Below are 12,714 nucleotides of genomic sequence, written 5' to 3' on the forward strand. Positions count from 1 at the left end.
ATCAGCACTATGTTCGTAATGGTAGAGTTTGTTGCATGATAATATAAGTTTTGGCTGCAACTGAAGATGGTCAAGAAATGAAGTGCCGAGGTTTGAACCCCTGTCCTCCACTACACTATTGAGGTTAGATGTAAAAGGTCTGTTAGTGGTTTGGAAGGATTTAATAATTTAAATTAATTTGAATTTCATTATTATTATTATTATTATTATTTCTTAATGTAACTTGATCAGTGTTTGGATGCCAATACATTTTAAGCAAAAGGTTAGAGGATTATTATTATTATTATTATTATTATTATTATTATTATTATTATTATTATTATTATTATTATTTTATCGAAGGTATTTTGATTGATGATTTATACCGATAGATTTCGAGCAATAGGGTAGTAACTGATAGGTACACACTCTCGCCTCAGAGGCGGAGAAATAGGAGTATGGCTGTGGTCAGTGGCTAACGGATGGTGGACTTTTGGAAGGAGAGAAGATACGAGTCGAACTCCAGACCCCCAGAGATATGAGAGGATGAAATGTGAATTAACGGTCGAATTCGAGAAATGATTCTCGTGTACTGAATGTATGTGGGCTGGTCCGAGCATTGAATAAAATGCGCCAGTTTCTAATGAATTAATTTGATGGACACAGAGAGAAAAATCCTAGCGTGAAGCAGGTCGAATAGTGTCTTGAGTCTCCGGACCATGGGGACAAGTGTCAGTCATAAATTACGGCTGAGAGAAGGGGGAGCGTCTGGAACAGGGAGTAATGAATACTGGCAGAAAGGTTGGTCCGGCCAACATTCTGTTTTCTTTTGTGAATAAAGACAGCGAGTTCGTTAATTGCCACACCGTAGACCATGACCCATAGAGCAATATAGATGTTTATTTTTGTTATGACTGTTCTATACATGATTAGATTAATTAGGGCTTGATTACAGTACCCTGGATGGAGACGACCAGAGTCTCAGGTTCGAACCTCGTGTGGGCACAGCAGTGATCAACAGCTCGCTAAGACAGCTGGTTACAACGGGTTAATTACAGCTATTGTCTTTATTGATACATGTGTTTGATATATTTCTTTTCCAGGAAGTGTTTTGTTTACTTATAATCGATGTCGATTTGAATCTAGACTTCGTGAAAGTCCACTGGTAGTGATCGCAAGTGATAGTTCGTTGTTCAAGTCTGTGTTTAATTTTATATGGAAGACTTGAGTCCATTTCTTTTTCTTTCTCCGTGTTTTAATGACGGATTTCTGATATGGTCAGAATGTTCGGATTAATTATGTTTTTTTATATTTACTTTCGTGATTTCTTAAGTTAGCCGACCATTCAAAAGCGGACATTTTTCTTTTGTGTAAATAGAGTCTAATGTGTAATACGGGATTCAGTCCCATGGTATACTCGCATTGGGGGGGAACATGGCTTGTTTTGTTTTTGTGAATATGATAGGGTCATTTTATTGTGTATGTCGTACTCAAGTGGTTTATGGTAACCGGGGGATGGAACGCACAAAACAATCGCGATAATACACAAAACAATTTGTGTAGCATACATCCAAACTAATGTAATAGTTATGTAAGCAATATAGGACACAGGCAATTCAAAGTGATAGTATGTGAAAAGGTGAGATCATATTAATAACCTCTCGGTAATTCTCTGTCTTGGTAGAGAGGGATATGGATATTTACGTCTGTGTCAAAAGGGAAATTTAATTGGATTAAAGAGAGTACCAGTTAACGTTGCCGTCCACATAGATTTTGGTCTGTGGAATGTGGAGGTAACATCTGATGTCAATGGCAGCCCGGATTTTTCCGCTGCTAAAATAAGTGATTGCTGATATCAACTGTGTAAAAAGGATCAAGAGTGTATGTAAATTTTTGTATATTTCACCGAGTGAATAGAAAATTGTTCTAAACGATTTCATGCCTATCTATACCGAAAAACATGCATCCAGAATCCTCTTCCGTTCATTGTAGGCCTTTAAGATAGCTTATGTTTGATAGCATCTATATGCCGCGAACGTTCTTCGGCCCTGAGGAGTCCGTGTTCAGACCTCAGGAACGGGAGAGTAGCTGTGATCTAGCTGAGTCGTATGGCTGATAACTTCTCATGTTAGTGGATTAAGTATACAATCCCAATGAGGAGAAATCGGCACAGACCAAAAAGATCCCTTGACTATCGACTTCCGTGGAGCATGGTCCCATGTGTTCGTGACCCGAAAGGGTTGGTTTGTTGTCACATGGTCCCATGAGTCATGGGGGACGGTGGGAAAGGTTCCAATACATACATACATACATACATACATACATAATCGTGTACTGTGTGGTCGAGAACAGAACCAGAATAAACATTTGACGAGGAAGAGGTTAAGGAATTTCCATTCCCCTATTTGAATAAATATTTTGAAATAGTTGGCCTTGTAAATAATGAAAACACGAAACTGACATGCAAACTTTGCTTGGGAGTGCACATTTCGAAAGTTTGTTCGGTCTCTTTTAGTGTTTGACAGCCACTTCATGCCTCTATTTTAAAAATAATGAAAATAAACACAAAATGTAGTAATAAATTTTTTCTTGGAAACTTTACCCCATGTGAAAAACATTTCAGTTTACGGCGTTCTGTGAAGTCATTGTAATTTTACTTATTACTTGTTGAAAAAGTAATTAATAATTGTGATTAAGTCAAATATTTCTCATGTAACAGTAATTTATCCCAATTACTTTTATTTTGTACGTTTCCCGTCACTGACCACAGGCAACTGGGCGCTGACCATTCAGCCAAGGAGCTGGATAATAGTATAATGACGCTTAAGGCTGATTTATCCTGACTATTGTATTTTCTAATTGGACACTTGAGTAGTGCGGTTGGTAATGCGTTTCTCTTCTATGCTCAATATTTTCAGGAAGGAATCCAGGACAGTCAGTGAGAACCCTTACGAATAAATTGATGATGATGATGATGATGATGATGATGATGATGATGATGATGATGATGATGATGATGATGTTTATTATTGTCGTTTTAAGCAACCAACATCGAGGTCATCGTCCCCTCAATAATATGTTCTTAATCTAAACAGTTTAAAATATTAGGCGAACATGTTTTTGAACGTATGCCATATTCCACAAAACAATACCTCACACCCAGGTATATTACCAACTAAACCTTTGTTCTTTACCGTTGAAGTATACAAAACAACATCGATGGATTGGCGTTCATTTTCAGAACAAAAACGGAAATTTACAAATAGGGGCGAAAACAAAATAACAGTCCTCCAGGGTGGATTTTTATCACAGTTGGAGAGCTTCAGTATGGTGTACGTCCTCCACGAGCATTTATCACAGCTTGGCACCTAAGTGGCATGCTCCGTATAAGTCGACGGAGGTCACGTTGCGGTATCAGGTCCCATTCTTCAATGAGAGCCTGTTCGAGGTCTTGGAAAGTATATGGTGGAACAGGACGCCCACTAACACTTCTGTCAAGCCTACCCCATACATGCTCGATGGGATTAAGGTCGGGACTCACTGCTGGCCATTCCATCTCTTGAATGTCCCGTTCTCGCAAGACAGCTCTGGTGATGCGCGCTACATGAGCCCTGGCATTGTCGTGCATGAGTATGAAATCAGGGCCAACACCATATGCAGCAACCAACACATGCTGTAGCAGTATCTGCTCGATATACCCCGCAGCGGTAGGGATTACCACGGACGACGACAAGATCCGTACGGCCATCAATACAGATGCCACCCCACACCATCATAGAACCTTTTCCGAATCGGTCGCCTTCCTGGACAACATTTAGCATATATTGCTCACCACGGCGTCTCCATACACGTTGACGTCAATCACGCTGTGTCAGGGGAAATCTGGACTCGTCTGTGAACAACACAGGTCTCCATTGGCGAAGATGCCAGTTGACGTGGGTACGGGTAAACAGAAGGCGAGCTGCGCGATGTTGCTGCGTTAACGGGGCACTCGAACAGGATGTCTGGGTCGTAAGGACACTTCTCTGTTCCTTACTGTCTGGTCAGACACCGTGACCCCAGTGACCCTACTGAGGTCTGATCAGATATCGGTCATCCTGTGGGTTTGTCATGCGTCCATGAACTTGTCCAACCCTCCTTGTGAACTGGCCTGTCTTATTGTAGCGATTCCACAAGCGTTGAATAACTGACGGAGAGACACTGCGATCCACAGCAACACGACGAAAAGTCCATCCTTCCTGGATCAAAGCGACGGCCCTTATGACTTGAACCTCGTTAAGATGTCTCATGGGATGTGCTGGTTGACTTACAACGTGCTCAAATGACCGCAGTAATCTGCGTACCTCACAACGACACACGGACGCACCTCTATTCATTTTGTTTTGAGGGGGCACCTGACAGTTTAATGCATGGCTACGCCTACAGATGGAGTATAACTTCGATTTGGCATACCCTGAGTAGCTAAGGTCTCAAGGTATGCTGTACGACCATTGAAACCCCATCTACCAAATTAACGTTCACATACCAGACTTTACGAAACATGTTCCCCTAATTTTCTCTCTCTCTCTCTCTCTCTCTCTCTCTCTATATATATATATATATATATCTCTCTTTTTTTTTGAAATGTGTTTATATACAACATTTTATTTTTGTCCGTACACTTCAATTTTTTACCTCAAACAGGTACATCGATTTTTAAGAAATCGCGGATTAGATAAAAGTCGAAGGTAGGTTTGGTTGGTTTCTTGACCACATGTCTGTCTGTTTGTTTGTTTGTTTGTTTGTTTGTTTGTTTGTTTGTTTGTTTGTTTGTTTGTTTGGTTGGTTGGTTGGTTGGTTGGTGGTGATTACTGTTTTAAGAGGAAGTATAACTAGACAACCATCTTCTATGAACACTAATCTGGAGGGAAAAATGGAAGTGGTCAGACACTTCGAAAAATGAAGGTATCGGTGAAAGGAAGACAAGGCTCATGAAGGGCATGGAAATGAAAGACTCCTTAGGATTCGTAACCTAATACCGTCGGGTTCGAAAAGAACAAGAGTTGACCAAGGTAGGTCACATAGGATAGATGAAAATGAGGAACCTGGCACAAGTGGAAGCAATGCCAAGACTCAGCTAAGGGCTCCATGGTCACCAACCCATGCTCCCAAAGTAAAAGCTCCTGGGGCTCCTTTTAATCGCCTCTTACGACAGGCAGGGGATACCGTAGGTATCATTCTACCGCTCCCACACAATGGCGGGGTTTGTTTGTTTGTTTGTTTGTTTGTTTGTTTGTTTGTTTGTTTGTTTGTTTGTTAAGACATCACGGGAATATGACTCAACAGAATATCTCGCAGCTCCGTATTTGAGCTCAGGAATAGCGGAGTTGTGCACTAGGCTATAGGGTAGCGTAACAATATTCAGGGAGTCAGAACAAGATTAATGCCATCTGTCTCTGTTAATATTAGCTGTATCGTAAAACTGAACTTAACAAAAGTTCTGCAAAATATGGGGCCGATTGCAGAAACGGCATTTAGACGATGTCTACGGTTAAACAATGCCTAAGTATGGCTGCCGCATTGCAGAGACGTTATTTATCACTTAGACACTGTCCAAAACCGATGTTCAACCGCTCATGTTTAAACACTGCCGAGAGCACTGTTTAACCTCAAATGACAGGAGTGAATCACAATCAGAGGTTATGTACCGTAAAATATGTAATTTGTATTATCATGCTGAGACGATTCCGGGAAGAAAGGTTAGCCCGACGGCCTCTCTGTGGGTCGCCCGCTGATAAATCGCAGCAATCCGTTTGACATGCACGGGGAGATAATCAAAAAATAAGGTTCCGCTTTACGAGAGACTTGTTTCTTGAGACTGACAAAGTGACAGTCCGGTAACTGTCAACTTGAATACAATTCTTGGCAATCGATATATTTTATTATATACATGGGGTAATTTCCATGGAATTATAGGTCACTTAGACTACATACATATAATAATTACGTGTCCCGATCGTCTGAGGGCTGTCACATACATCAACCGGGAGAGATTCACTTATATTTACTGCCAAATAAACACACATAATAGTGAAAACTAAAAAGTAGGTTGTATGGGATTTTTATATATATAATCTTATAGGTTTTCGGCAACTATCAGATAGGAAAAGGCAAGTGGTGGTGATTATCGTTTAAAGAGGACTGGAGAAGAAGAGCCGTGGCAATAATAATAGCCCTAGTATTTGCTTGGTGTAAAAATAGGGAAACTACGGAAAACAATCTTCACGGCTGTCGATGATGCGTTTCGAATCTACGATCTCCAGAATGCAAGCTACATGGCCCGTACAACACACTCGGTTACACATTACTATTGCTTCATCTTCCCCTCGTCGAAGCTACCGTATTTATGAGTAGATTACACTCACTGTAACAACATTATAATGAAAGGTACACTTCCCCGTACGGTGGCGTGTCGCTTTAGTGTCGATACGATAATATTATGAAATTTAATTTGCACCGAAAGCGATACTCTTATCTGTGGGCAAGTCATGCTCAGCCATATTTGAGTAATGTGTAGGAAGACAAACAGCTGACTGGCGTTCGGCGCGCGCACCGACGAATTTCATTGGTTGCGACAAGCAAAGAGTTGCATGAAAGATACTTCTGTCTCCATTTTCAGACCATAATTGAAACTTTAAGGGATGTCTAGTTAAACATCGACTGAACATTGTTTATGCAATGGAAGATCGTGAATGATTTAGACGTTGATTAGGTAGACGATGTCTAAGGCTTAAAACTAGTCATCGTTTCTGCAATCGGCCCATGGTGTCCGTTCGTTTATGTTTCATGGGTTCTTACCGCCAAACAAATATACCACGGAGTTAACAGTTATTTTCCTACATTTTTGAATGACCGGAAATATACAATTTGGGCATTCTGTATGGCAAGAGCTGCTTAACTTCTCCTGGGAACTCTGTGGACCTGTATTGTTCGGTAGCTCATCAGTGACAGACAGTACAGCTATCTAGTTAAGTAGAAAGGAAAATATAACATGCATAGTGTTTATACAAGATAACCCGCCTGGTGGCCGTGATTCGTTACGATCTGACACTGTGATTAGACGGTTCGCTTCCCGTTGGTGGGGAAATAGTATTCACTATCATATTATTGTCCAGCAGGATGGGAGAGATGGTGATATACAATCTCTAATCACTAGATTGCGTACCTAGAGCTGAGATTCAATCCCAAGACTCTCCGCAGTTTTCATACGGAGCGAGTCCGCCTCCGTAGCGTAACGGTTAGCACTATTAGCTGCCGTCCTAGGGGGCCCGGGTTCGATTCCCGGTAGTGCCAGAAATTTAGGAATGGCAGGAGGGCCGAGTGGTTAAAATGGTACATGAAGCTTACCTCCATTTGTGTTAATGAAAAGAGCTGCACCACCTCGGGATGAGGATACGAGTTTGTCAGGCTCCATGGCTAAAAGGTTAGCTTGCTGGCCTTTGGTCCAGAGGGTCCCGGGGTCGATTCCCGGCCGGGTCGGAGATTTCAACCTTGAATGGTTAATTCCCTTGGCTCAGAGACTGTCCCCAACATCCCTGCAACTCACACACCGCACATAACACTATCCTCCACCACAATAACACGCAGTTACCTACACATGGCAGATGCCACCCACCCTCATCGGAGGGTCTGCCTCACAACGGCTGCACCCGGCTAGAAATAGCCACACCGAGCTCGATAGCTTCAGTCGCTTAAGTGCGGCCAGTATTCGGGAGATAGTAGGTTCGAACCCCACTGTCGGCAGCCCTGAAGATGGTTTTCCGTGGTTTCCCATTTTCACAGCAGGCAAATGCCGGGGCTGTACCTTAATTAAGGCCACGGCCGCTTCCTTCCCACTCCTAGCCCTTTCCTGTCCCATCGTCGCCATGATACCTATCTGTGTCGGTGCGATGTACAGCAAAAAAAAGAAAAAAAAGAAATAGCCACACGAATATTTTTTTAAAAAATATGGATCGAGTGCATATGACGCTGTTGATGGTGTTTCGTCCGTCGGATGGAAAGGTTAAGCCTTGAGCTGGACAGGAGTAGGCCATGTGCCGGCACCTGGTTTCAACCTCACCCTTTCTACCATCATATATCACGTTATTCATTTCATCTCATTAACTCCTCTGAGAAGGTTGAGGTTAGAAGGGAATCCGGTCGTAAAAACTCGCTAGGAAGATTCATCTCACTTCATACCCTTCCGCCTCCATAGCGTAACGGTGAATACTATTAGTTTCCGTCCTCGTAGATCAGGGTTCGATTCCCAGCACTACCAGAAATTTAAGAATTGTAGGAGGACTGCCATGTGGTTAAAATGGTACATACAACTCACCTCCAACGGGCGTTTACCTGAAAAATAGCTGCACCACCTCGGGATAAGGACACGAGTTTACTTTCTTTTCATATCCGACCCCATTAGAGAAACGGGTCAAAGGTTGGCCATGCTTAGTGTTTATACTGTACTGTAACTTCCAGAGCGAAGTATGTACATTGTTGCTGCATAGCTCCTGTGTTCACTTAAAATAACGACTCGACATGGCGACCACCCATTTCGATGCAAACGTTGTATGCCTGTGTATCATGTCCCGGCACACTCGTTCACAAACACCTGGTAGTCGAACATCAGCCGCTGCCAAAACACGCACAAGCAGATCTTCCTCTAACTCCACCGGGGTCTCGTGAATCCGACTCTTCTTTTTTCTTCTTCTTCTTTTTTTAAAGTTCTTGTAAGTGGGTACAGAAACAGTGTAACAACAAGGTACGCACTCCACTCCGTTCACTGACGCAGCAGATGCGGGATTTTTAAAAAAATCTGCTTTACTGTTCGTCGCACCGACACAGATAGGTCTTACGGCGACGATGGGATAGGAAAGGGCTAGGAGTGGAAAGCGACCATGGCCTTAATCAAGGTGAAAATAGGAAACCACGGAAAACCATTTTCAGGGCTGCCGACAGTGGGGTTTGAACCCACTATCTTCCGAATCCAAGCTGATAGCACTATGACCCAAACCGCACAACCACTTGCTCGGTGCGGGACGTTTAAACAAGAGGTGGTTTCCGAACATAGGTTCCTATTCAAAATGTTATTTACTCGCCCCCCCCCTGCACGACCTCAAAGTGTGCAACATGAATTTAGATTCTCCATGCGTAGTTAACTTGGACTGCCAACTTGACACAAGCTGTTCAGAGATGTGACTTTTCTACATTTGTTGATAATTTCTTTGTTTATCACGTCTCAGCAAAAGGCTTTCGTGTAAATAAATGGGGTTATCAATGTTCTTTCTGACATCCATCGGGCACCGTCCCCTTCAAGGCAGGAGGTGAGAAATATGTGACAGTTATGGGACTCAATCTGAGCTTGTCACTGCTACCCTTTTTGAGTCTCATCTTTCTTGCCCAGTAACCGGCTTTAATCAAGTTTTGTTTTCTTCCTATCCATTCGATGTTATGCTTAAGGGGTCTACGAGGCCCGCCTTTCGTGAACCTTCGCTTTCTTCAGACAATGTTCTTACACTTCAAGCAGTCGAAATTCTTTCAGTTATATGAATGCATCGGTCAAGAGAAGCGCTAGCCTTCTGAGCCCAAGCTGCTGCGTACGATCCCGGCTCAGTACGGTGGTATTTGCCGGAGCTCAAACAAGTCAGCCTCGTGCCGGCAGATGTACCGGCACGTAAAACAACTCCTGTCAGACAAAATTTCGTGGCACCTCGGCGTCTCTGACAACCACTAAAGAAATTAGTGTGACGTAAAATCAAAATTATTATTATTATTATTATTATTATTATTATTATTATTATTATTATTATTATTAGGGCCTGCCTGGCCGAGGCGGTAAAGGCGTGCTCGGTTCGCCCGGAAGGACGTGGGTTCGAATCCCCGTCAAGAAGTCGTAACATTTAAGAAAAGAGATTTCCACTTCCGGAGGTGCACATGGCCCGGAGGTTCACTCAGCCTACACCAAAAATGAGTACCAGGCTAATTCCTGGGGACAAAGGCGGCCGGGCGTAGGGCTAACCACTCTACCCCATCTAAATGCCAAGGTTACGGATAGTGGAAGCCTTTACCTTCCACCCCTCCAAGGGCCTTCATGGCCTGTAGGGAGATGACATTATTATTATTATTATTATTATTATTATTATTATTATTATTATTATTATTATTATTATTATTATTATATTTCTCTTTCTTAATCTGCTTATCCTCCAGGGTTGGCTTTTCCCTCGGACTTAGCGAGGGATCCCACCTCTACCGCCTCAAGGGCAGTGTCCTGGAGCGTGAGACATTGGGTCGGGGGATACAACTGGGGAGGGTGACCAGTATCTCGCCCAGGCGGCCTCATCTGCTATGCTGAACAGGGGCCTTAGAGGGGGGATGGGAAGTTTGGAGGGAATAGGCAAGGAAAAGGGTAGGAAGCGGCCGTGGCCTTAAGTTAGGTACCATCCCGGCATTTGCCTGGAGGAGAAGTGGAAAAACCGCTTCCAGGATGGCTGAGGTGGGAATCGAACCCACCTCTACTCAGTTGACCTCCCGAGGCTGAGTGGACTCCGTTCCAGCCCTCGTACCACTTTTCAAATTTCGTGGCAGAGCCGGGAATCGAACCCGGGCCTCCGGGGGTGGCAGCTGATCACACTAACCACTACACCACAGAGGCGGATTATTATTATTATTATTATTATTATTATTATTATTATTATTATTATTATTATTATTATTATTATTATTGCGTGTGACCTCCGGAGAGGCATATGCTTGTAGGGAAATTTGGTGTTTTGGGGGGTACTGCCCTTTCCTCCCTTACTTCCCACATGTTTGGGAACATTCTGTATGTAGCTGTACAGTATATGCCCTAAGTTCTTAAAATGAATCAACAACGACACCTTCCACTGTAACGTAAACATTACGTAACCTTCCTTTTCTTTAAGTTACATAAATATTAATACAATTCCGTGCTGCTAGTACGGTGGTATAAGCTTAGCACATCATTTTAAAACGTATGCTGTGCTTCGATTTCTTCTCTCTCTCTCTCTCACTCGCTCACTCCGTCGGCAGAGTTCCAATCTAAATGTTGTTTACCGTCTTGGTCTATATGAGTGTGACATTATGTAAGTAGAAGTGTCCATCTACTGTTCCTTGAGGAAAATTATACTATTATCATGCCTTTTATTTAGTTTTACAGACTCTTATCAAATTCGAATAAAATGGAAATTGTGTAATACTCGTGCTTAAATTGCCTGAATTAGCATACATCTCCAAATTATTGATCACATTTATAACTGATCGACTGCCAAGTTGGAACAAGTTTACTGACATAAATGAATCATGGTTTCCCTTATACAAATAGGCCCCAAAATATTCTGATAAGTATATAAATCACCTACAAAATGTACGTCTTCCTCATATATACGGCCTAACTTCGCTGCCTTCCTATTAGCACGTGAAGCAGTGTGTGCTGCACGTAGTAATAATAATGTTATTGGCTTTACGTCCCACTGACTTCTATTTCGGTTTTCGGAGACGCCGAGGTGCCGGAATTTCGTCGCGCAGAAGTTCTTTTACGTGCCAGTAAATCTACCGACACGGGGCTGTCGTATTTGAGCACCTTCAAATACCACCGGACTGAGCCAGGATCGAACCTGCCAAGTTGGGGTCAGAAGGCCAGCGCCTCAACCGTCTGAGCCACTCAGCCCAGCAGCTGTACGTAGGACCAGAAGAACACACTCCGTAACATTTTGAATGTTGGCCATTCGCCTTTTGTTCTCAAGGCCGCGGGATCGAGTTCTAGTGCAGTCGGGTGTGTTTAAACGTGAAACCGGTGCTTTTTCTGGGGTCAGTTCCGGGAGTGCGTTGCTTCTTTCAATCTACTGCACATGAAAAGGGCAATAAACACATTATTATTATTATTATTATTATTATTATTATTATTATTATTATTATTATTATTCCCGAGCGGCTCCTTGGCTAAATTATCAGCGTAGTGACCTTCGGTTCAGAGGGCCACGAGTTCGATTCCCGGCCAGGCCGGGGATTTTCACTTTGTATTCTTAATTCCTCTTCTCGGGGACTGTGTGTGTGTTCATATTAATACCCATCTCTTTATCGTCATACAGCACACCTCACTACCAACTGCTACAGAAACTCGAAATAGTGTATACATCCCTCCATACAAGATTGGCGTCAGGAAGGGCATCCGGCCTTAAACTAGGTCCAAATCTACACGGATTGCAGATTCGAATACATTGGGGGATAAAGACCTGGAAGAACATTGTCACTGTTATATGGTCCCCAAAAACACCTGTTTAGAAAATCTAGTTCACCATGCTTCTGCCTAACCAGTGCCAGATCATTTAAGAAAAGGCTAGGAAAACAACAGATAGGGAATCTGCCACCTGGGCGACTGCCCTAAATGCAGATCAGTAGTGATTGATTGTACATGAAAATACGTAATAGAGAGAACACTAAATCACGTACTTACAACAGTACAGATAAATATTTCGGTTCCGATCGTTAACCAGTTATCACACGAAATTTTTTCAACTCAGTGAACGTCTTATGGTTCATATTCGAGGTCCAAATAACCTACCTGTAAATAAGTTTTATCTTGGCCTGAGCATAATTTTCGTCACTGGAGCACATGATAATGGGGCTAAGAGCAAGCACATGACTGGTGAACTTCTATTCTGGCACGGCTTCCTCTACCGTGCTATTTATACCGCC

At 42.8% G+C, this 12,714-nt stretch overlaps 2 protein-coding genes across 5 annotated transcripts in view; one reads left to right on the forward strand and one right to left on the reverse strand.

Annotated features, from left to right (window-relative positions):
- LOC136866071 (uncharacterized) overlaps positions 1–12,714 on the reverse strand; it is a 215,096-nt gene that overhangs the window by 201,921 nt on the left and 461 nt on the right. Inside the window, exon 1 of one of the 4 annotated variants that reach the window (XM_067142722.2) lies at positions 12,581–12,640. The exons of 2 other annotated variants lie outside the window; for them this stretch is intronic. The gene's annotated coding sequence lies outside the window, so the exon portion shown is untranslated. Of the gene's footprint in view, positions 1–12,472; positions 12,545–12,580; positions 12,641–12,714 lie in introns of those variants that run through there. One more of the 4 variants, XM_067142723.2, reaches the window with a different exon arrangement.
- xit (ALG6/ALG8 family glucosyltransferase xit) overlaps positions 1–12,714 on the forward strand; it is a 221,739-nt gene that overhangs the window by 120,581 nt on the left and 88,444 nt on the right. The window lies entirely within an intron of this gene.

This window comes from Anabrus simplex, chromosome 3 (assembly GCF_040414725.1).
Source record: "Anabrus simplex isolate iqAnaSimp1 chromosome 3, ASM4041472v1, whole genome shotgun sequence".
Classification (NCBI taxonomy): domain Eukaryota; kingdom Metazoa; phylum Arthropoda; class Insecta; order Orthoptera; family Tettigoniidae; genus Anabrus; species Anabrus simplex.